The sequence below is a fragment of the Lagenorhynchus albirostris genome, chromosome 3, assembly GCF_949774975.1.
Source record: "Lagenorhynchus albirostris chromosome 3, mLagAlb1.1, whole genome shotgun sequence".
In the NCBI taxonomy this organism is placed as follows: Eukaryota; Metazoa; Chordata; class Mammalia; order Artiodactyla; family Delphinidae; genus Lagenorhynchus; species Lagenorhynchus albirostris.
In genome coordinates, this window is record NC_083097.1 from 160,165,675 (window position 1) to 160,191,289 (window position 25,615).

The 25,615-nt window shown below is 48.3% G+C and overlaps 1 protein-coding gene across 5 annotated transcripts in view; it reads right to left on the minus strand.

The window, feature by feature from the left end:
• Positions 1–22,919: 22,919 nt before the first annotated feature.
• SUGP2 (SURP and G-patch domain containing 2) overlaps positions 22,920–25,615 on the minus strand; it is a 31,220-nt gene continuing 28,524 nt past the window's right edge. For 4 of the 5 annotated variants that reach the window (XM_060144836.1, XM_060144835.1, XM_060144834.1 and 1 more), the window contains exon 11: positions 22,920–23,178. The gene's annotated coding sequence lies outside the window, so the exon portion shown is untranslated. Of the gene's footprint in view, positions 23,179–25,098; positions 25,193–25,615 lie in introns of all 5 variants that reach the window. The other variant, XR_009539754.1, reaches the window with a different exon arrangement.

The window sequence follows — 25,615 nt, forward strand, 5'->3', positions numbered from 1 at the left end:
GAATTATTTCAGATGACTTTAGAACACAGTCATTTGAACACAGTACACAGTACATAAATCATATTCCCTGGTGGGGGATCATAGCATTAGTAATAATATTGATGTTGCTATTCTGTAACTATTATATATATATATATAATTTTTTTTTTTTGGATAAAGCAACTAAGTCATTTTGTTAATGTTAGAAACCAAGATTTTCAGGGTTAGAGGAAAGATGTACCAATAAAGCAAAGAAGTAAAATTCTGCAATCCTAAATAGTTGAATTGGAAAATCAGTAAGAATACAGCATGTATTGTCTCTCCAACAGAAGAAGTATGCTCTCACTCTGCCCACTGAAAAGGCCTAGAAACAGTGACCAGATGTGCAGCAATGAGCACCCCTGATGTCAACTGTGGTCTCTAAATACCATTTCCCACGAAAGAAGCCAGGGCTCCTGGAGGAATGGCTGATTCCAGGTCTGGGCAGGAAATGGGCCAGAGGATCCAGGAGCATCTTGTGAGGCCAGAAAGCAAGGATGTTTCTAAAGACCTTCGGGGTCATATTAGAGAGAAGGAGGGAAGGAGGGAAGAAGGGAGAGAAGGAGGAAAGGAGGGAAGGAGGAAGGAAAGGAAAGAAGGAAGGAAGGAAGGAGGGGGAGGAAGGGGGGAGGGAGGAAGGAAGGGAGAATTTCCTGGGTCTCAATTGAAATGTGCTCAGAATCATCTCATTTTTCTACAAGCTGGACTCTCATACACCTGACACTTGTCAGCATTCACAAGCAGGAGCGTTTGGGCTGATTTTGTAATTGTGCTGCAGGGCACAGAGCCAGCCTGGGCCCCTGTTGTCTCAGGAGAACCCCGGCTTTGCCCCTCCCCACTCTACCTCTGGGTGCACAAGGTAACCTCCCTGAACTTCGGCCCCCTGGTACCATCCTCAGCCTGTACTGGAGAGGTCCAGAGAGGCGTCGCTTGGAAGAGCCCCGCCTTAGTTCCCTTCTCAGGGTTGGGCAAGTAGGGAAGCCTCTCTGGGTCTCAGTCTCCCCTTCTGGGTTGCCCTGAAGCTCAGGGTCCCGTGGATGTTCCCTCACTGGGGTGAGGTGGGGGTGGGAACCCCAAGGACCAAATTCCCCACCTACTCCCCATTCCGGGGGTTCAATTAGGGCAGAGATGACATATGCCCCTGGAGCAGGGGTAAGGGGAGGCAGAGAGAAGAACTTGGAGCTCTGCCAACTATGAACCCAAAGGGGCATGGAGTGTAACCATGACACCCAGGCCTCCCAGCTCCTCAACCATCCCAGCAATGGCAGCAGCTGATACTCCTGGACTCTGCCCTGGTCCAAACCAGGTAGAGGAGAGCAGAGGAAGTCAAAATTATTATGCCTGTTTTCCAGAGAAGGAAACTGAGGCTCAGAGGGCTGGGGTTGCCCCAGGGCACCAAGCCAGGTGAGTGCAGGTCTGGGCTGCATCCTCACATCCCACCCCAGTCCTGGCCCCTTCCAGAGATGCCCAGTGGCCATGGCTGGGGTCCTCTTCAAATTGGGGAAAGTGTAAACAGTCTACCCCATAGCTAGACCTCAGAAGAGGTTCTTGTCACTTCTGGTCCCTTAACCACTTCCATCCCTTCATTTATTCATTCATTCATCCATCCATTCATTCATTCCATAAAGGTATGTTGAGGTCTAACCATGTCATGGGCCCTGGGCTGGGTGTGGGGGCATACAAAAAGCATAGAAGGCAAATATATAAATAAGGAGAGGTCACATGACAATAGGTACTGAGAAGGAAGTCGAACAGGAAAGGGGAGATGGCTGGGAGAGCATGGGGGGGGAGTGCATTTGGAGAGGTGACATTTGAACCAAGAGCAGAAAGGGTAGAAGGTGTCAGGCACACTGAGATCAGGAGGAAAGTCATCCCAGGGGGAGGGCACAGCACATGCAAAGGCCCTGAGGTAGAAAGGAGCTGGGAGTGTTTGAGGAACATTGAGGAGGGTGGTGAGGCTGGAGCAGGGTGAGCAAGGGTGGGGAGGGAGAAAGAGGAGGCCAAGGAGATGGGCAGGGACTGGGCCTCCTTGGGAGGCTGCAGGGAGTAGGATTCTAGGATGATGGGAGACATGGGTAAGCTGGGGAGTAACCTGATATGGTTTTTAAGCTCTGGAAAGCCCCCAGTGGCTGCTGTAGGGAGAAAGGACTCAGGGACAGTGGTGTCAGGAGGCATGGAGTATAACCATACATTTGTTAGGCACCAACTGTGGCCCCTAGGCCTCCTGGCTTCCTGACCATCCCCAAACCTTCTGAGGGAGAGATGGCCTGCCTGAACAGGGGGAGAATTTGGCCAGTGGAGGAATGTTCTAGAGGCTGAGGGAGGCAAGAAATCTAGGGAGACTCCTGGATATTTGGGTGCTTGATGGAGCCTCTCTCTGACTTGGGGAGACTAGGGGGGAACTGGGCCAGTTTGAGGGTGTCCTGGGAGCCTCATGTTCACCTCTCCCAGTGGACAAAAGTGCTATATGTAGGCATGCACTTGAACGTCCCCTTGGCAAAGACACGCTGGACCTTCCGCACTGGGACAGCACACACAGTCCAGACAACTACCTTCCCCCACAGAAGAAGGCAGAAAAAGGGGGAAAAAATTTAAAGGTGAGGTCAGGGTGGGAAGGAGACAGAGTGAGATGTTTCGACATCCCTGCAGGAAGGAAGCGAGTTAGAGCTGGCCTGTGCTTCCCCACCCTGCTTCCTCTGGCAAACGCTCTAAAAAAGTCATTCCATTTTGCTGACAGGGCAAAGCTCGCTTGGCTGGCTAGCCGGTAGGACAGGCCCACAGGAGACCTGGAGACTGTTCTGGGTTAAGTCAAATATTTCTGGGTTGGAGTCCCTGCCCTATCCCTGGTTACCTGTGTGAGCTTGGGTATGCATGGACTTTTTAAGAAATTTTTCTGTAGCAACTGAATATCCATGTGGGACAAAACAAACCTTGATTCCTACCTCATGCCATACACAAAAGTTCACCTTTTTAAACTCTGAGCCTCTTATGGGAGATGGTCCCCACCTTGCAGAGCTGTGGTGGGACTGGGTCCCAGTAGGCCTGCTGTGCAGCTGGCTTTCAAGCTACTGTCATTATTATTTCTTTAAAATTCTATGAGGCGCACACATGAGTGCATGTAAAACTGGAGCAATCTGAATAAAATCTGTCGATTGTATCCATGTCAATTTCCTGTATGTACTGTAGTCACACAGGATGTTCCCACTGGTTGAAGTGGGATGCAGGGTACCCTAATTCTCTCTGTATGTTTTCTTTGTTTTCAACAGTTTTATTGAGATATAATTCACATGTCATACAATTCACCCTTTGAAAGTGTTCAACTTAGTGGGTTTTAGTATATTCACAAAGTTGTACAATCATCACCACTATCTAATTCCAGAGTATTTTCATCACCTCGATAAAGAAACTCTGTTCCCATTAGCAATCACTTCTCATTTTCCCCTCCTCCAGCTCCTGTCAGCCACTAATCTACTTTCTGTCTCTACATATAGATTTGCCTATTCTAAACATTTTATATAAATAGAATCATATAATATGTGACCTTTTATTTTATGTCTGGCTTCTTTCACTTAGCATAATGTTTTTAAGAGTCATCCATGCTGTGGCATGTATCAGTATTTTCACTCCTTTTTGTGGATGAATGATTTCCCACGGTATAGATGTCTCACTTTTAATTTACCCATTCATCAGTTGGTAGACATTTGCATTGTTCCTACTTTTGACTATTATGACTAATGCTGACACGAGTATTCACATGCAAGTTCTAGTACGAACATATGCTTTCAAGTCTCTGTCTTATTTTTACAACTGCACGTGAATCTATAATTATTTAAAAATAAAAAGTTTAATGAAGATAACCAACAAGGACCTACTGTATAGCACAGGGAACTATACTCAATATTTTGTAATAACCTATAAGGGAAAAGAATCTGTAAAAGAATATATAACTGAATCATATACATAGATATATAACTGAATCACTATGTTGTACACCTGAAACTAACACAACATTGTAAATCAACTATACTTCAATTTAAAAAAAAAGACAAAAAAGAACTTGAAAGCAAAAACAAAAACCAAAGTTTAATGAAAGGGAGAAAAAGACTTGCAATGCTGAGACATTAAGACCAGATAGTGAAAATAATGGAAGACGATAAAATTATTTTTTAAAGTGGGGGACAACCTCTATGAAGATAGTGAGATGCATACAGCTATTTGAAACATGATGTACTGGGAAGGGCACCAGGGGACCTGCCAGGTTTACTTGGGTGGTGGTTACCTGGGTGTGCCCATATCAAAAATTAACCAGGGACTTCCCTAGAGGCACAGTGGTTAAGAATCTACCTGCCAATGCAGGGGACACGGGTTCGAGCCCTGGTCCGGGAAGATCCCACGTGCCGTGGAGCAACTAAGCCCGTGCACCACAACTACTGAGCCTGCACCCTAGAGCCCACGAGCCGCAACTACTGAAGCCTGAGCGCCTAGAGCCCGTGCTCCGCAATAAGAGAAGCCACCGCAATGAGAAGCCCACACACCTCAACGAAGAGTAGCCCTCGCTCACCACAACTAGAGAAAGCCCGTGCACAGCGAGGAAGACCCAAAGCAGCCATAAATAAATAAATTTTAAAGAAAAAAATTTCAAAAATTAACCAAAATCTACACCTAAAATTAATGCACTTTATGTATGTTCCTGGGTGTAAGCCATACTGCAATAATAAAGAAAAAATAAAAAAGATAAATTTACATTTACCAAAAATTTTAAAAAACATTACAAAAAATGTCAGTGGGGGATTAAAGTAGTCCATTTAAGGAAAAAAAATGAGGTAGATCTATGCGTATAGATGTGCACATATATTCACAGAACAGTATGTAAACAAAACAATTTGCAGATTAATATGTAGAGTAGAATCACATTTCTGTAAAAATAAGGAAAAAAAATTGTATATAATGTCTGCATCTGTATATTTATACCTGGCAGGTGTAAACCACCTGGAAGGATGCATGTCAAATTGCTCTCAAAAGGGCAAAGTGGGGCTTCCCTGGTGGCGCAGTGGTTGAGAGTCCGCCTGCCGATGCAGGGGACGCGGGTTCGTGCCCCGATCTGGGAAGATCCCACGTGCCACGGAGCGGCTGGGCCCGTTGAGCCGTGGCCACTGAGCCTGCGCGTCCAGAGCCTGTGCTCCGCAACGGGAGAGGTCTCAACAGTGAGAGGCCCGCGTACCGGAAAAAAAAAAAAAAAGGGCAAAGTGGGGCTTCTCTCTTTATTCAACAGGACTCTAAATTTGAATTTTTCACACTGAGCATATAATATTTTTGTATTTAAAATAAAATAACATATTATACATATCTTAAAAGGAGCATACTCTATTTGGTAACCTGGATTTTCATATTATAACATATCATAAATGTCTTTCCATAACAATAAATATAGACAGGCATAATCATATTTCATTTCTGAAATACATTTCACTGTACAAGTGTACCATAAGTTTTGTAAGCAATACTGTATTTCTGAATGTTTTGTTTCTAGTTTTGTATTATTATTAACAACATTTCTGAGCACTTATGTGATTATTTCCTCAAGATAAATTTCTAAATGCAGAATTGCTAAGCAAAAGGGCATGCATATTTATAAGGTTTTGGGGATATAATGTCAAATTTTACTTCGAAAAGGATGGACCAATATATACTTTCACTAATTGCAGGAGTTTCATTTTTTTAGGAGTTTCATTTTTTAATCTATAAAATGGTTTCATCCAATAAATAAATAAACTAATAAAATAAAACAGCAAAAGGAAAAAAATTTAAGAATTAGCTTTTTTCCTAATCACTTGACTCTTTCATCCACGTCATGAATCAAGTCTGGACCCTGGACAAGTCACCTACCCCTTTCTGGGTCCCAGCTTCCTCTTCTGTAAATGGAGAGAAATAATAGCCCCTGCGAGGGTGGATTTGCATATATTAGCCCAGCCCCCTCACCTCTGAGCGAGACAGGCTCTGGGGTGCTGTTCGTGCTCCAGGGCTCCCCGTGGGATCAGGCTGAGGCTGGACGTCAGCTTGTCTCTTGCCCTAACTTGCTTTAGGCTGGGCTTTGCTGGGTGGGGTTGCCAACCTTTCCCTTCCTATTAGCTGTTGCTGTGTGTGTGTGTGTGCGTATTTTTGTGTATATGGTATGCACATCTTAACTTTGTAAGCAGAGGAAAGAAGTATAAAAATCAAGTTGTAAAAAATGTTCTGAGCACAGCAAGTGCATTATCTCAATCTTCACTGTGCCTTGGAAGCATGATGATCATCCTACCTGTTGTATAGATAAGAAAACTGAGGCCCAGAGAGGTGAAGCTACTTGTCCAAAGTCACACAGCCAGCTGGCAGAGCTAGGATTTGAACCTGAGCTGTCTGGGTCCAGAGTCTTTGCTCATAAGCATTTGCTGTTCATGCTCATAAGCATTTGCTGTTCTCATGAGTATTCATGAGTGTGAAGAAACCATAGAACTGGAGTTAAAGAGGCTCATCTATGGGTGAAGGAATAAAAAGAAACTGTTCTGCCTCTGGTTTAGCTGTATTTTCTAAATCATTTGCAGTAGACGTGAGATGTTGCATACTAAGAAAAATAAATACTTTAAAATAGAAAGAGTTCTTGGGGGAAAGCGGCTGGGGGCTGGTGGTGGTGGGATGAATTGGGAGATTGACATATATACACTAATATGTATAAAATAGGTAACTAATAAGAACCTGCTGTATAAAAAATAAATAAAATAACATTCAAAAAGTCAAAAAAAAATAGTAAGAGTTCTTGTTTTGGAAATGATAGGTAATTTCTGCTTATGTTTTCTTTCTCCTTATCTTGTCAGTTGCTTATTCTCCAGGAGAGTCACATTACTTGGATAATAAAATATAATAAGGCCATTTTTTAAATGCTGGGAGGCAGTACATGAAATGCCAGGGGAGATTATCTCTGAGCTGAGCAACTGTGGGACAGGTTGTGTCTTTTTTTGTTTGTTTGTTTTCTTTTCTGTTTCTTTGGTTCTCCATCAGGAAATTGCTTAACATTTTTATAATTAGGGGAAAATGATCATGTAAAACCCTGTGGTGACTCCAGGTGCTCCCTCTGGAAGGGACTGGCCTTGAAAGTGGTCCTCAGCCTCCTGCCATTTTGAACTCGGGGTAGGGGGAGATGGGTGCAGGTGTGGGTCTCAGGCTCTGCATTTCCTTGGAGACACCAACACTATGAACCCTCAAGCAGAAATCCTCTCTTGGAGGTTCAATAAATGGAGAGCAGACTCTCTCCTCCCAAGTGTTGGGCGTGAAGATGAAATGAAGTGACTCAAGGAAGAGATGGCCCCGTCTGGCCCAGGCCTGCAGCCGAGTGTTCGAATCCAAAGCCCTGAACCTTCCTGAGCTGCTGTTTTTGCCTCCGGCCATGAGGAGTTAGCATGCAGTGGATGTCCTATAATTGCTCCCAGAGGCACAGAGATGATGCCCACTTACACTGCGGTGTAAGTTTCCCGTAAGAGAAAGTTTCTCTCTAGTCTTTAGTCTTGCAGGATGTTGACGTGGAAGCTAGTCTCGGGATGGAGCATATGAGGCTGACCTTGAGGAAGGCTGTCCACTGCTTCTGCAGGAGCTGCTTCCCTCTGAGGTCACTCTACAGATGGGGATCCCTAAGCAATGTCCCCCCTGCCTCCGTGTGCCCACCTGCTCACAGTTCCCCATGTTCGCTCAATGTCCTCGGACTCATGCTCTTGCAAATTCCCTCTGTCAGGGTCACTGCCATCTCTTCCCCACCCACTGAACTCCTATTCATACTTCAACACCCAGCGTCATTGCCCCCTCCTCCAGGAAGTCTTCTTTAAACTCCCTGGCAGGTCCCAGCTCCCTGTTCTAGGGTCCTCCAGCTCCAATTCCTCCCTCCAACCCAGCCCTGACCCCATGGGACTGGAGGAATCTGTGTTGGCCTTTGCTCCCCAGACTGGGGGGATCTTGAGGATTGAGGTTTCGTGAGTCCACACATCACTTGGTGTGGGGCCATGCACAGTGTGGCAACATAATATTTGTAAACAAATGATGTGGACAGGAACATAGTGGCCTCAGCTTCCTGGAACTCCCTTCTCTTTCAGGAGAAGTTCAGAATATTCATTCATTTTGGGCTCAGTTCAGAGCACTGGCAGCTAGTAATTTTGTAGTCAGAAGTGGAAGGTTTGGGGAACTCCTTGGCGGTCCAATGGTTAGGACTTCGCACATTCACTGCCAAGGACCCGGGTTCAGTGACTGGTCAGGGAACTAAGACCCTACAAGCCGTGTAGTGCAGCCAAAAAATAAAAGAAGTGGAAGATTTGAAGGGAAATCAGCATGCAGGAACCCTGTGACATTGATCACTGGGGACCTCTGGAGGGAAGGCCAGATGGCGATGGATATCAAGGACTCTCAAATGCCCCTGCCCTCTCATTCCTCGAGAGGTGGCTGTGAAATTTTGGCACAGTAATGCACAGCTCAGTGACATTTCTTTTTTTTCTTTCTTTTTAAAAAATTTTACTTATTTTGTGTATTTATTTTTGGCTGCGTTGGGTCTTCGTTCCTGCACATGGGTTTTCTGTAGTTGCGGCGAGTGGGGGCTACTCTTCATTGCAGTGAGCAGGCTTCTCACTGCGGTGGCTTCTCTTGTTGCAGAGCACAGGCTCTAGGAGCACGGGCTTCAGTAGTTGTGGCATGCAGGCTCAGTAGTTGTGGCACGCAAGCTCTAGAGCGCAGGCTCAGTAGTTGTGGCGCACGAGCTTAGTTGCTCCGCGGCATGTGGGATGGACCAGGGCTCGAACCTGTGTCTCCTGCATTAGCAGGCGGATTCTTTTTTGTTTGTTTGTTTGTTTGTTTTTTGTTTTGCGGTTCGCGGGCCTCTCACTGTTGTGGCCTCTCCCGTTGCGGAGCACAGGCTCCGGACGCGCAAGCTCAGCGGCCATGGCTCACGGGCCCAGCCACTCCGCGGCATGTGGGATCTTCCCGGACCGGGGCACGAACCCATGTCCCCTGCATCGGCAGGCGGATTCTCAACCACTGCGCCACCAGGGAAGCCCCAGCAGGCGGATTCTTAACCACTGCACCACCAGGGAAGCCCCAGGGCTTGTTTTTTAGAGATGAGATTTCCTTGACAAAGGGAGAGTGTTCAGAGGCAAAAACAGCCTACCTCGGCCTTTCCTGACTGGACACAGGCCAGGCCCTCAGCCTCAGATGCCACCCAAGACACCTGCCGGCCAAGGACATGCATTCGAGGCCTCAGGTTTCACAGTCCTGGGCACAGGCTACCCCCAACGTGCTGACCCAGCCTACCACCCTCAATCAAAATCAACCCAGGGTAGGGTGCCTCTAGATCAGCCCCCACAAAAACCCCAAGGTCTGATCCAGATCACAGATCTAGGTGTTTCCAGTCCAATGGGCAGGGCTGTCTTTGGTCCCAAAAGCCCTGAGGGGTGGACCAGTTGGCCTCAAAGAACAAAAATTTCATTTTGGAGAGACCCAGGAGAGAGGAAGTGATTACACCAGCTGACGATGAAAGGGCATTTTCTACTCACGGGGCCCTGAGGTCCTTACAAGGCAATCCGAGGAATCCAGAAGTCTCTGTGGTCCCCTTCATGGATGAGCCATTGGGGGCAGATTCCAGCCCACATTCCTGATTTCAAAGCCTGTGAGGTTGGAGCATTCATTTACCCAACCCAGGTGACTCTTTGCAGTTTAACAGGGTTCAATATAACCATGAACATTTACTGTGAGTCCTCAGGACATACCCAAGAGAAGTGAAAACATACATCCACGTACATGTTCACAGCAGCACTATTCACAGTAGGCAAAAGGTGGAAACAACTCAAGTGTCCATCAACAGAAGAATGGACAAACAAAATGTGGTCTAACTACACGATGGAATATTATTCAGCCATCAAAAAGAATGAAGCACTGATACATGCTACAATATGGAGGAACCTTGAAGACATGCTAAGTGAGAGAAGCCAGACACAAAAGCCCACATGTAGTATGATCCCATTTATATGATCCTACTTATATGAAATGTCCAGAACAAGCAAATCCATAGAGACAGAAAGTAGATTAGTGGGACTTCCCTGGTGGCACAGTGGTTAAGAATCCGCCTGCCAATGCAGGGAACATGGGTTTGATTCCTGGTCTGGGAATCTAAGTCTGTGCGCCACAACTACTGAGCCTGCGCTCTAGAGCCTGCGAGTCACAGCTACTGAGCCCTCATGCCACAACTACTGAAGCCCACGTGCCTAGAGCCCGTGCTCAGCCACAAGAGAAGCCACCACAATGAGAAGCCCGCGCAACGCAACGAAGAGTAGCCCCTGCTCGCCACAACTAGAGAAAGCCCATGCAAAGCAACAAAGACCCAACACAGCCAATAAATAAATAAACAAACAAATAAATAAATAATTTCCATCTCTCAAACCACACACACAGAAAAAGCTAAAAAAAAAAAAGAAAGTAGATTAGTGGTTGCCAGGGGTTGGGGGGAGGAGGAGTGGCAGTGACTGAAATGGGCACAGGGTTTATTTTGGGGGTGGTGAAAGTGTTCTAAAATTGATCTTGGTGGCGGCTGCACACATCTGTGAATATCCTAAAAACCATTGAACTATACATTTTAAATGGGCGAATTGAATGATATGTGGATTATATCTCAATAAAGCTGTTTTTAAAAATGTTCCCCCAAACCTCCACATTTACTGAGCACCCACTATATGCCAGGCACTGTGCTGCGTGCTAGAACAGAGTCCAGAAAGGGACACAGAGTCATAAACAGGTGACCATAGTACTGGAGGATTCCTTTCTTACACCACAGAGAGGAGAAAGATGTAGCATTTGTGTGGACATGTAAAGTATGGAGGAAGGAGTCTGTGTATTGGGTTTTGACGGATGAATAGGAGTTTGCCAAGTTGAAGTTGGGGACTAAGGGTGAATTCAACTTTGTAAAATTTAATAAACAAAATAAACATAATTTTAAAAATGAAAATGAATGCATTCTTATTTGTCTGCATGAACTAAAGGAGTGTATATTTGGACACTTCACAACCCACCCCAAACCATGCCTGGCTCACCCATGTCAATTTCGAAGTGACGTTGTTTGTGTCTACAGCAAACACAGTGCTGTAAACTGGCATGTCAGTCTCTTCGTTCATCAGGAATGTGGAGAAATCCGAAAATTCGGCCGCCCGCACCCCTAGTTGCTGTCTATGAGGATAAACAAAAGATCAAGAGCCAGGCGTGACCAAGACCCTCCCCCGAGGACCCACCTTCTCTCAGCTAGGCTGGATCCTCTCTGGCCTTCCTTCTCCCAGCGTGGCCAGCGCGGGGCTCTGGCGGGTGGCCACGAGAGTGAGGAGGGGCGACGTCCTCGTCCAAAAATAAATCGTGGCCCTGAATGGGTAAATAATAAACTAGGGCGGAGAAGGGGGCTGGGGAGGGGCTGAGGGGAAAGAGAGAATTGTGATTTTCCTGGGAGGATGAATGCAGCCTTCAGAGGCTGGCCTCCCAGGGCTAGGCTGGCAGCCACATGCTGAGCCTCTGCTGTGCCTCCAGCTACTCCCAACCACCTGACGCCTTCCCTGCTGGGTCTTGACTCCTGAGCCTGACACCTCTCCCAAAGTGGACCCCATCAACACTCAGAAAAGTCCTTTCCTTGCACTCTTAATGTGGATCTTACTTTTTGTAAACCCAGTGTGACTTTTGACTGTTCACTGAGTGCAATATGCTCCCTCCCTATGACCCATTTTACAGAGGAGGAAACTGAGGCTCAGAAAAGGGGAGAGAGCAGAGACTGGGAATCAGTGGTGAGGGGCGTGCATCCAGCAGAGTCCCTGGAGGGTGACTTTGGCTCTATCCTGCTGGGAGATCTGCAAACACCTAATGCTATTGATCAGGGCTGCCCTGGGGGATGTCAACTCAAGGCACTTCTGGCCTTCTGTTGGTCATGCAGGCAACGGGTGCTCCAGCAGCCCAGGGGAGCCCCTGGCAATCACAGGCAATCACACAGGTGCCTGTTGTTAAACAGGGAGTGGGATGGAGGAGTGTGGATGGAGCAGCACGGTGCCTATTTGCATTCTTGTCCTTCTAAGTTGCTCTTTTAAAACTATACATTGGGGCTTCCCTGGTGGCGCAGTGGTTGGGAGTCCGCCTGCCGATGCAGGGGATGCGGGTTCGTGCCCCAGTCCGGGAAGATCCCACATGCCGCGGAACCGCTAGGCCCGTGAGCCATGGCTGCTGAGCCTGCGCGTCCGGAGCCTGTGCTCCGCAACGGGAGAGGCCACAGCGGTGAGAGGCCCGCGTACCGCAAAAAAAAAAAAAAACTATACATTGGAGAAGTCAGATGTAAAAGGCCACATGTTGTATGATCCCATTTATATGAAATGTCCAGAACAGGCAAATCCGTAGAGACAGAAAGCAGACTGGTGGTTGCCAGGGGCTGGGGGACAGGGAATGGGGAGCGACTGCTAACGGGGACAGGGTTTCCTTTTGGGATGATGAAAGTATTCTGGAACTACATAGAGGTGATGGTTATACCACATTGGGAATGTGCTAACTGCCATGGCATTAAACACTTTAAAATGGTAACTATGTTATGTAACTTTTACCACAATTTTTAAAAAGCATAAATTTGGCCATGCCCCTTCTGTGCTCTGAAGCCTTCCGTGATTCCCCATTGCCTTAGGACAAAATCTATACTTGTCTCCCACCCCAGAAACCCCTCACCCTTGTCTCCCTCCCTCCTCTCTTCATCTCATTCCTCTTCCCACAGCTGAGATCATTTGCACCTCAGGGCCTTTGCACTCCTTCTGCCTGGCATGCCCGTATTCATCCTTCAGTTCTCCAGTGAAATGTTATCTCCCAGACGAGGCTCCATTATGGGCCTTTCTTTGTACCTTGGATGTTTCCTTCAAATCACTGACTGCAGTTTGTATTGGGTGCGCCAAAAAGTGCCTTCGGTTTTTTTGTTTGTTTGTTTGTTGGCTGTGTTCGGTCTTCGTTGCTTTGCGCAGGCTTTCTCTAGTTGTGGCGAACGGGGGCTACTCTTTGTTGTGATGTGTGGGCTTCTCATCGCGATGGCTTCTCTTGTTGCGGAGCATGGGCTCTAGGGCACGCAGGCATCAGTAGTTGTGGCACGTGGGCTCAGTAGTTGTGGTCCACGGGCTCTAGAGTGCAGACTCAGTAGTTGTGGCGCATGGGCTTAGTTGCTCCACGGCATGTGGCATCTTCCCAGACCAGGGATCAAACCTGTGTCCCCTGCATTGGCAGGCGGATTCTTATCCACTGAGCCACCAGGGAAGTCCCGCTTTGGTTTTTTAAGTAAAAACAAAAGACACATTTTTCATTTTCACCAAGAACTTTATTGAGCAACATATTCACCGTTTTGTTCCACTACCTTCTGCCATTTTTCAGGTAACTTCATAATTCCATCTTCCCAAAACTTTTTATCTTTTTGAGCAAAGAACTGTTCCAGGTGCCTTTTACAGTCTTCTAGGAAAATGAAATTTTTTTCATTAATAGAATTTTGTAAAGACCGAAATAAATGGAAATCCGAATGTACAATGTCTGGTGAATACAGTGGATGAATCAGAACTTCCCAGCCAAGCTGTAACAGTTTTTGCCTGGTCATCAAAGAAACATGTGGTCTTGCGTTATCCTGCTGGAAGATTTTTTTTTTTAATTCTTTCTTTATTTTTATTTTTGGCTGTGTTGGGTCTTCGCTGCTGTGCGTGGGCTTCTCATTGTGGTGGCCTCCCCCGCTGCAGAGCACGGGATCCAGGCGCGTGGGCCTCAGCAGCTGTGGTGCGCGGGCTCCAGAGCGCAGGCTCAGCGGCCGTGGCACACGGGCCCAGTTGCTCCACAGCACGTGGGATCCTCCCGGACCAGGGCTCAAACCCGCATCCCCCGCACTGACAGGTGGACTCACAACCACTGCGCCACCAGGGAAGCCCCCTGGTGGAAGATTATGTGTTTTCTTTTTTGTTGTTTTAAAGATTTATATTTTATTTATTTTTGGCCGTGTCGGGTCTTAGTTGCGGCACGCGGGATCTTCGTTGTGGTGTGAGGGCTTCTCTCTAGTTGTGACGCGCGGGCTCCAGGGCATGTGGGCTCTGTAGTTTGCAGCACGCGGGCTCTAGTTGAGGCACGCGAGCTCTGTAGTTGTGGTACGTGAGCTCAGTAGTTGTGGCACGCGGGCTTAGTTGCCCTGTGGCATGTGGGATCTTAGTTCCCTGACCAGGGATCGAACCTGCATCCCCTGCATTGTAGGGTGGATTCTTTACCACTGGACCACCAGGCAAGTCCCAGATTATGTGTTTTCCGTTGACTAATTCTGGACGCTTTTCATCAAATGCCTCCAATTAGACCAGATTCATCAGTTGGTCTAATTGGGAGCAGTACTTGTTGGAATTAATTGTTTGGTTTTCTGGAAAGAGCTCATAATAGAGAACTCCCTTCCAATCCCACCATATATGCAACATCACCTTCTTTGGATGAAGACTGGCCTTTGGTGTGGTTGGTGGTGGTTCATTTTGCTTGCCCCACGATCTCTTCTGTTCCACATTGTTATACAGTATCCATTTTTCATCGCCCATTACAATTTGTTTTAAAAACAGAACGTTTTCATTACCTTTCAGTAGAGGATTGCATGCGGAAATATGGTCAGAAGGTTTTTTTCACTTATGTGGAACCCAAACATCAAAGCAAGTCACATAACCAAGCTGGTGCAAATGATTTTCATCGCTTGATTTGGGTATTTTGAGTATGTTGGCTATCTCCCGTGTAGTATAACATTGATTCTTCTCAATTAGTGTTTCGATTCGATCGCTATCAATTTCAACCAGTCTACCCGACCGTGGAGCATCATCCAGCAAGAAATCTCCGGCACGAAACTTCGCAAACCACTTCTGACACATCTGATCGGTCAACAGCACCTTTTCCATACACTGCACAAATCTTTTTGTGTGTTTCAGTTGCTTTTTTTTTTTTTTTTTTTTTTGCGGTACGCGGGCCTCTCACTGTTGTGGCCTCTCCCGTTGCGGAGCACAGGCTCCGGACGCGCAGGCTCAGCGGCCATGGCTCATGGGCCTAGCCGCTCTGCGGCATGTGGGATCCTCCGGGACCAGGGCACGAACCCGTGTCCCCTGCATCGGCAGGCGGACTCTCAACCACTGCACCACCTGAGGGAAGCCCTCAGCTGCATTTTTACCTTTCTTGAAATAATAACGCATAATATGCCGAAAATGCTGCTTTTTTTCTTCCATCTTCAATATTAAAATGGCTACACAAATTTTGATGTCTTTTTTTTAAATGCACGCCGATATGACAGCTGTCACATACAATCTAACAAAATTGTTTTGAATGAAGTTAAAGACAACTAAGTGCTACTAGAGCCATCTTACGGAAGAAACACGAATTTTTGGCCCACCCAATAATTGCATACTGCTTTTAGATCTTGAAAGAAGGTTCCACCTGGAAGGAGCAGTTAGGTGTTTCTCAAATATGTAGTGAATGAATGAGTGAGCGAATGAATGAGTGAGTGAATGAATGAGTGAGTGAATGAGTGAACCAACAGATAGATGGACAGAGGCTACTGAGAGACTGTCAGGGAGATGCTGGAGGGACTTTCATGGCAGCCTACAAACAGCGGTCCTGGAGGAAGCAATGTTTAGTCACCCATTTGACACAGGAAGAGACTGTCTAGATTCACATCTGGTGCTTTTTTCTCCTAAGACCACAGCTGCCTCTGAAACAAAGACCGACAATTGCCGCCAGCACATGCTTCATCATTTTTACTTCCTTTGAATGTTCTTCAATGGGTTTTCTTTTCAAACTGCCTAAGCATGCACTGTTGGTGTGCCCAGGCGCATGGCTGGGGAAGGGATGGGAAGAGCTTCTCCCTCGCCCCCCCCAACACTCCCCGTGACTCAGACAGTTTGGAGCAGACCCCTCTCACTCTCTGCGTGGGGGAATCTGTCTACATTTTATATATTTTCTACAAAAATCACATCACACTTTGCAATTTCATCCTTTTGGATCCTACAAAAATCACATCACGCTTCAGATTTTGTCCTCCAGGGTCTGTTCTGTGAAAAACGTCATCATATTTTATATCCAAAGACCCCTTAACTTCTCCCTACCTTCCCTCTATTTGCTTTGCTCCCAGGATTCCGCCTCATATCTGTGGACATCGAGAGTCATGCCCTGGGTTGACCTCAGGGGGTTTGCCCCATGAGGGAGAGGTTCATGGCTTTTAAAGACGCCCAGATCAGTTGGCAAAAAAGGCTGGAATATGGAGCAACCCCGAGGAAAACAGCTTGGCAGTTCCTCAAAAGATTAAACGTAGAGTTGCTATAGGATCCCGTAATTCCACTCTTTTATGTATAGACCCCAAAGAATTGAAAGCAGGTATTCAAGCCAGAACTTATACATGAGCGTTTTCAGCAGCACTATTCACAATCGCCAAAAGGAGTAAACAATCCAAATGTCCATTGACAGACGAATGGATGAGGAAAATATGGTCTAGCCGCACAATGAAATATTACTCAGCCATAAAAAGGAATGAAGCACTGACACATGCTACAATATGGATGAACCGTGAAAACATCATGCTGAGTGAAAGGAACCAGACACAAAAGTCCACATAGGATATGAAATTTCAATTTCTATGAAATGTCCAGAACAGGCAAACCCATAGAGACGGAAAGCAGAGTAGACATTATTAGGGCTGGGGGAGAGGGGACTGGGGAGTGACGGCTAATGAGCATTGGGTTTCCTTTTGGGGTGATGGGTATGTTCTGAAACTAGATAGAGATGGTCCTTGAACAACGCGGTGAATGTATTAAATGTCACTGAATTGTTCACTTTAAAATGGTGAATTTTATGTTATGTGAACTTTACATCAATAAGAAACCGAAAAATTGGGGTGATCCTCATGGCAGCCAGCAAGGAGGGAGGTGCTGTCCCTGCCAATACAGGCAACCACTGGGCATTAGCAATTCTAACATTTGTCTGGGCATGTGGTCAGCAAAGACGCCCTTTCTCAGGTACCTAATCTCCTCATTCTACAAATGAGGAAACTGAGGTTCCAAGGGGTGAAGTGAATATTGGAAGATCACCCGTGTGGTCCTCCCATCACATCACGAACTTGGGACTTTATTTTTAGGAGGAGCAGGCCAACAGGAAACCTCAATGACAGACTCCCAGTGTCACAGAACGATGGAAACAGTGCAGTGAACGTTTGTGAGCTTCGAAGCATGCTGGTGCTGATTCGCAGAAGCCTGGCATCAGATACTACCATTCTCCCATTTTATAAATGAGGAAAATAAGGCTCAGATAGGTGGATCACTCACCCCAGGTGACAGAGCACAGGGAGGACATATTTGGACTGAGGACTCAAACCCTCAAGTTCTGCTTTGCTCTGAGCTGCCTCTGGGCAAAGCAAATGATCAAGATGTGGACACTGAAATCCTGAAGCTGAAACCTCAAATCTCACACCTGGACCAGGAATTCCAGGAACTGGGAGGTGGTGCTCCCACAAGTCCAAACAGAGGAATCTCTGGAGAAAAATCAAGCAAAGAAAAGCTCAGCTCATGAGGTCCCCCTCCTTGGGTCCTGAAGCAAGCAGCTGGTGTCAGATTCATCGTGGAGCTGCAATTCTTCAGTGTCCAAGTTCTCAGGGCGGTGAGCATGGGCTTGGTGGGAAATAGGAATGGTGCGTATGCATGCATGTGTGTGTGTGTGCACGTGTGTGCGCGCATCTGTGTCTGTATATATACATGTGTTTTTGAGCCTGCACGTGCACACGTGTCTTTGTATGTGTGTACGTATGCATGTATATGCACACATGTGTGTATATATGGGGAGCTTCAAAACCAGATGAGAGGGCTTCCCTGGTGGCGCAGTGGCTGAGAGTCCGCCTGCCGATGCAGGGGACATGGGTTCGTGCCCCGGTCCGGGAAGATCCCACGTGCCACGGAGGGGCTGGGCCCGTGAGCCATGGCCGCTGAGCCTGCGCGTCCGGAGCCTGTGCTCCGCAACGGGAGAGGCCACAACAGTGCGAGGCCCGCGAACCACAAAAAAACAAAAAAACAGATGAGATCAACTGGAAATGCTCGTATTTAGTGTGAGTCTGCAGTCAGGCTCCCAGACCTCAGTTTCTCCACTGGGAAATGGGCCAGTTTCTGCTGGATGTGAAGATTAGAGTCCAGAGAGACCACTGTCTATCAGAAGATTTGTCACAGTATACAGTCTGAGCTACAGGCTGCGAAGTTGACACCTGTGATCTCGTTTGATTCTCAAAGCAAACCCAAGGCTCAGTTTATCATCCACATTTTCATAGACAATGAATTTTCGTCACTCTAAAATCATGCAAGCGAAGATTTCAAACCACACAGAAATGTATGAGGTAAACAGGAAAAATTCCACCCGCAGCTCAGCCCACTTCCCAAGGAACCCCTATTGATAGGTGGGTGTGGAGTTTTCCAGATTTTGTCTGTGACGGTACATGGTGCAGGTATATATTTTGAGTTTGTATCTCTATTTCCATATAGTTCAATACAGTGTATTAAAACAGCGATGTATGGGAATTCCCTGTCGGTCCAGTGGTTAGGACTCAGCACTTTCACCGCCACAGACCTGGGTTCGATCTCTGGGTGGGGAACTAAGATCCCACAAGCCGTGCAGCACGGCCAAAAATTCAAACAAATGTAAATACTGGAGAAAAGTGGCTTTTCAATTAATGGTACATTTTGGACTCCCCGAGCTCATACATAATCATCCGATATTATGGATGAAGGAGATGGAGTCCCAGAGGTCATGGGGCTTGCTAAAGGTCACCCACTGTCGTGCCCCCGGTCTAGTACTTGACTTGGGTCTGCCTGTCCCACCCCAAAGCGGGTCCCCTTCAGACACTGTACAAAATACACTTGTTTGGGCTTCCCTGGTGGCGCAGTGGTTGAGAGTCCGCCTGCTGATGCAGGGAACACGGGTTCGTGCCCTGGTCCGGGAGGATCCCACATGCCGCGGAGCAGCTGGACCCGTGAGCCATGTCCGCTGAGCCTGCGTGTCCGGAGCCTGTGCTCCGCAACGGGAGAGGCCACAGCGGTGAGAGGCCCGTGTATCGCAAAAAAAAAAAAAAAAAATACACTTGTTCATTGTGCTTTCATGAAACACTCATTCAATGCTGGGGGTTTAAAGACAAGAAGACCCAGGTGAAGGAGCTCTCAACCCAGGTGAGACAGGGCCAGACTTGGACGCCCCAAGACAGGGGTGTAAGGGACAGACCTGGGGAAGCCAGAGGGGCAGCAGGGCCTCTGTCAGGGAGAGCAGGGCGGGCTGCCTGGAGGAGGAGACATGGGAAGTGGGCCTTGTAGGTTGAATGGAGGTCCGGCAGGCATAGTGGAGCCTGGGGGCAGGGTGGAGAGTCACCCCCACTGATGGCCAGCTGCACAGCTTAGGAGTTTCCCTAACACTTGACATCCAGGAGTAGGAGCCAATACTTGGCCCCAGGCCTCAACCGTAAGTCCCAACAACAGGCTCAAAAGTTTGCTGCCTGGGCTTCCCTGGTGGCGCAGTGGTTGGGGGTCCACCTGCCGATGCAGGGGACGCAGGTTCGTGCCCCGGTCCGGGAAGATCCCACATGCCGCGGAGCAGCTAAGCCCGTGAGCCATGGCCGCTGGGCCTGCACGTCCAGAGCCTGTGCTGCGCAATGGGAGAGGCCGCAGCAGTGAGAAGCCCATGTACCAAAAAAAAAAAAAAAAGTTTGCTGCCTGCTGCAGCACAGTGCCAGCCCTACCCAGATGGGGAAACTGAGGCTCAAGCAGGCACTGAGACTTTGGAGAACTCATTGTGCAGCCTGAGACCGGGCTCTTCCCCTTTCTGGGTCTCAGTTTCCCCATCTGTACAATAGGACAGGACAGCTGGCAGTCATGTAGCCGGGCAGGAGTTTGCCTCCAGCCCCAACAATAACTGTCACCACTGCTCCTCCCCTCCGACTGTCCCCATGCCCCAAACACATGGGATTTTGACAAGTTACCCCTGTCCTAGGGGCTGGACCCTAGGCCTCAGCCCCTCCTCAGTGGGAGGGGGGCAGTTTGGGGGTGTGACCCCACCCTCGGGCTGGCCAGGGAGGGGTGAGGAGGGCACACAGTGAAGGGGGTTATGGATCTTCAAGGACAACACCTACTTCACAGGTGGGGAAACTGAGGCCCAAGAGGACAGGATATGGAAGGATCAGTAACAAAACCAGTCCCTCTAAACCCTCTCTAGGAGTGGTCCTGGATTACCCTGCAAATCGGCTGTACCTTTCACTGGAGGAAACCAGGCACATTGTCCCACCACCTGCTGTGGCAGGCTCCCCTTCCCCTCCCCGCAACTCCCAGCTGGTGCATATCCAGCCCTCATGATGCCCCTTGGGTGGGTGTTGGCCAATTACTGGATAGAGGGGGAAGTCAAGGCCTGGAGAGGCAGGGTCCCCTGCCCAGGGCGATGGGCCTCCTGGGAAATCAAGGTCACCTGCTGCAGCTGTGCTGGCTCCAGGACGGTCAAAATTGGAGGGAGGGGGTGACGGGGTTAGAGGGATCTGGGGGTAGAAGAGAGGGGTGGCAGCTGGACCTGTGTCCTGAATATAGTGCAAGGACATGGTCCGGAGGGGTCAGGGCTGCAGGCTCTGGTTTGCAGTGGAGCACTTCCCAGGGTCCACAGCTCCACTACGCCCTGGCGAGGCAGGCATGGCTGGGGAAACAGGGGAACCCCCAGGGTTGCCCCCAAAGTCGGATGACAGAGGGACACTGGAGGGAGGCAGTGAGGTGGGGAGATCCCAGAAATGCCATTTGAAGGGCTTTATCCACAAAGGTGTTCTAACTGGGGCCAAAGTTTCGGGATAACCCATATGGCTATGGACGGGGAACTTGTGAGATAAATGACAGTCCAAGACATTGTTATACATAAATGTTTTTTGGAAAGTTAAGTGGAAAAAAGCAAAAGGCAAAACAGAATGTGAAGTATAATTTTCATTTTTAAGAAGGTCTGTATCTAAAATATGCCCATATATAAAATCATCTAGGGACTTACCCGGTGGTCCAGTGGCTAAGGCTCCATGCTTCCACTGCAGGGGGCACAGGTTTGATCCCTGGGAAACTAAGAGCCCACATGCTGCGTGGCCAAAAATAAATAAAGAAAATAAAATAATCTACACATAGGACCCTGATACCTGAGTGCTGTGGGTCGTGGAAAATTATCTTCCCACAGAACACACTTCTGTACCTCCTGACTTTAGCCAGGCATTACTTACTCACAAACAGTACTTGAAATCAAACTCATGTGGAAAGACTGTTGAGATGACGAGGAAGCAAGTCTCTAGGCGGCATGCATCGTAAGCCTTAAATTATTAAATTTATTTTTTGTTAGTTTTACATGGGAGTGGGAAAGAGGGGAAACCTCTGTGCTTTGTTCCGCGTGTATCTGGGTCTTGCATTTTCAAAACTCTTTTACAAAAGAAAATGTACTCATGTTGCTTGAATGGGCACGTTTGCATGTATTACGTGTGCATGTTATGTAGGTCCGTGTGCAGGCATAGCAAAGACCTGCTTTAACACTGGAGACTGGAGCTCCTCTGGCAGCACCCTCTGCCTCTCACGGTCCTGGTCCAGAAGGCTTCCAGGGAGAGGAGAGGCTGTGGGGGGAGGACGTGGAGGCGAGGGGCCCTCCAGGCTGAGAATGGTATGTTCAGGTTCCAGTTAGCCCTAAATGACAAGGTAGCAGAGGAAGAAATCCTTCCCAAATCGCAGAGGGGAAACTGAGGCCTGAGGTGGAGAGACCTGCCGGAGGTCAAAGCCTGAACAGTGTCCTGGGCTGGAGAACCTCATTCTGTGTGCCTTTGTCTAAGTGACCTTCCCCAGCCCTGCACAGTGATAAAGGAGAGCTGGGAAGGGGGGCTCCCAAGAGGGAGGAGGAGAATGGGTGGGGTCCTTATAGGTTCTGAGCAACTTTCTCAGGGAGCGGCACTAAAGTTCATGGTCAGACACCAACCTCCAGGGCTCTGGTGAAGATGACAGCAAATGTGTGGGAGGTTCTTGGATGACAAGAGCTCCCATCATGATCATATGGGTCCTCATCACTCCTGAGTGTCCTCTGGGACACAGTGAGAGGAGAGGTTCAGGGGTCTCACACCAGCTTCCTAAGGGGCCCTGTCTCCTCCTTCCCTCCCTTTCTTGCTGACAAAGGCCCCCCAAACCCTTCCTGGGCTCCCTGCTACCCCGGGCACAACCATATCCCAGGCTCCTGCCCATTACACTGTGTTCAGGTGGAGGTCCCTGCAGGTCCTGTAGGTGCCAGGCTTGCCCACCTATGTGCTCTTTACCCTCCCTCCTCACCAGAAGGGCCAAGGGGCTGCTGATGGAGGAATCATACACAGGCTGGGCAGAATATGGGAATAGCAGGGAGCTTTGAAGATGTCCCACAGGCCAGCTCCTAACTCAGGGGGAAGCCCAGGTGGGCCTTGGTCTAACTCTGGCAGCTGTAACCCCGACTCTGAGATCAGGGAAGGCCTTGAGGTGGGCAGGTGAATTGTGGGCAGCTCAGGTAAAGCTCCCATGTCCCGACACCCTCTCAAAGGCAGATTTCTGTACCCAGCAATAAACCCCCCTCTCTACAGAAAACAGAGTGGACCCACCCACTATGTTTGGCCCTGATCACTACCTGCTTTCTGGCACCCTCTAGGCTTCCCCAGCTGCAGCAAGCCAGTCAGAAAGGCCCCCGCAGGCAGAGGGCATGCCTGGGAGGCAGGAGTGTTTACGATCTGGCTCCACGTAGGCCCTACCACATCTACCATGTGTTCCCCAACCAGTCTGATTTAAAAACACATCAACGGAGACCATGGAAAATTAGGTTTCCTCTACATTTATTTCAACTGCTAAATGATTAACAACATCCACAACTTCTTAGATTAAAAAAAAAGAAACAAAACCCAAAGCTTCCATTTTGTAACATCACAAACGTCTTCTAGGTTTTACCAAGGACCAAAAACGCTAAATTTCTCTATATGATTTCCAGTGATGGAAACAAGGCAGAGACAGTAAGCACCCAAAGTGGTGAGTTAGCACTTTCCGGATGCCTGTCGTCCTCATGGAAGAGACCCTGGAACTAGAATGACAGAAAAGACACTGTGACTTTGACAGGGCTATGCAACTGCACATCGCACTTGCTCTCACACGTGCTCTCCGCAGAGTGGCCTCTGCTGGAGAGGGCAAGGGCGGGCACAGAGGGCCAGCACGCTGGTCCCCAGCCGACAGCTGGCACAGGGACGCACCACCACGCTCCTCCCCGGCCCACGCAACACCTTCACTGCCTCAATGCCAACTCCACAGAAGCGCCACCTGAGTGCTTACAGGACTTTCCAGGCTCAAGAAGTAGGTGCTCCCTTTGACGACTGCCAAAGGCTCACAGTGTCAGCTCAAAGCAGGACACCCCCAGGAGGAGGAGTGGCAGGAGGCTGTGGGAACAGGGCTCAAACCCTGGGAATTCCTAAAGTATTTTACTTATAAATAAAAGCAGAGGAAAGCCAAGAATGAGTATACTAGGACAAAGCGAATATGATGCTTGAAAAAAGAGCCAGGACCCATGCTGGGGGGTGCACACCTCACTCAGCACCAAAGGGTGCTCTGTGAAAGGCCATGCGGGATCAAGGCCCTGTTCTCAGAGTTCTATCCCTTTACCTGATCCCCAGCCAACATGGAAGGCTGTTGGAAAGATTAGAAAAAAAACCCATAGCTGTGGTTCCCCAAAACCACACCACCCCTGCAGGCTATTTCAACTCTGCTGAAGAACCTCCAGCATGTCTGTGGCCATAAAGATCTGCCAGTTGCCAAAGCAACAAAAGTGACCAGAAGCAAGCAGGGCCCTGGGGACTACCCGTGGCATGAAGAAGGGCAACATCAGGCGGGCACGTGAGATGCTGGCACAGGCCCGTGACGCTGTGCTGGTGAGCGTGGGCCAGACAGACAAGACAGATCCAGAGGAGCCTGGGACTACAGCCCAGGTCTCGGGCTTTGAGAAAGCAAGGATTTCGTAACAGCCAATACAAGTGGCTGACAGGGTAACTCACTGCTGTGTCCCCCAAGCTTATAGTATCAGCAGGATTCTGTTTTCCAGATTTTAGCATGTATTTAAAACTTCAACACTGCTGCTTTGTGAGGAAGGGCTGAGAGATTCCCACAGCCTGAGAATTTCACATGTAGTTGCAAGAGGCAGAGTGCGAGAAGCTGGAAGGGGCAGCAATCATACGCCTTGAAATAGCAAACAGCTGCACAGCCCACCCCAAGAGGATCCTTTCTGCTCTGTACAAAGGCTTTAATAAAACAATTCTTTACACTGCCACACATGCAAAAACTGAAGAGTCTTGAAGAGTTTACACCTCCCACCCCTTTGTAGGAGAGACTCCATATGTGGTTTAAGAAAAAAAAACTAGTTTGCTTTGTGGATTCTAAGAGACACGTAAATTTGGGGAAAGTTTCATCGGTGTAATGATTACTCCCCCCTGAATGCAGCTGCTGAATACATTGCTGAAATTTCATCAAGTCTCTTGGGATGCATTTAAGAGATGAGACTCCATAAATAACACGTTCATCGAATCCAGTACCTCCACTTGTTTAAAGAGCTTCAGCACTCCAACCGACAGCTGTGGTACCAAAGCACAGACCTCATTATTACTGATTTATATTCCCTATTTAAATTTGAGAAGATATGATCTGTGACTGTTTCGGTATCAAGTTTGCAAGCAGATCACTTTTAGAGAGCAATGTGTCCCAGGACAGAAAAACCGACAGGAGCTGGTTCCTGAGCACTTAAAGGGTGCTGGTGCTTTCAAGGGCAGCCCCACCTTCTGAGCGGAACCAGGGGAGACTTGGAGAAGACTTGCTGCCAAAAGCATTTGGAAGAGGGTGAAAGGCAAAAGCAGATTGGAAATGGTGCGTTCTTTTTTTAAGAAAAAGAAAAGCCAGCGGGTGGAACCTCCGCACCAGAAACTGCAGAGATGTTTGTTTTTCGTGTACACACCAAACCTACTTGGGCACTGGTTCCAGGGCAGATCCGGGACAGAGGTGGCGTTTTAAGAGTAATTGCTGCTTCAAGCCTTATCTTTCTCACCAATGGTTTTCATCTATTCAGGGAGAGAACGATTTTGTTCAAAACTGAGAAGAGAGGAGAAAGATAGGAGAAAGATAGGATATTTATAGGCCACAGGCCCCTCAGAAGGAAAAGGATTTGAAGACCCTCAGAAAGGGATGAGGCAGAGTGGCGTCCTCTGCAGCACCAGCTTCCAGGTCACCCTTACACTCGTAAGACACCAGGCCACTCCCGTGGTGGCTTGTTTCCACAAGATGGCCACGTACAGTCGCACCTGGGAGCCCAGTGCAGAGGCCGCACCATGGGCTGCGTGCAGTGGCGCTTGGCGAGCATTGGGCTCGTTCCTTCAGCCTGGAAGGTGAGAGGTGGGACACATCCACATCCAAACACTCCTTTTGTTTCCCTCACAAAATTTTATGATCTTTTAGGGGGAGTGATATCTTGATGTTTGGGTTTT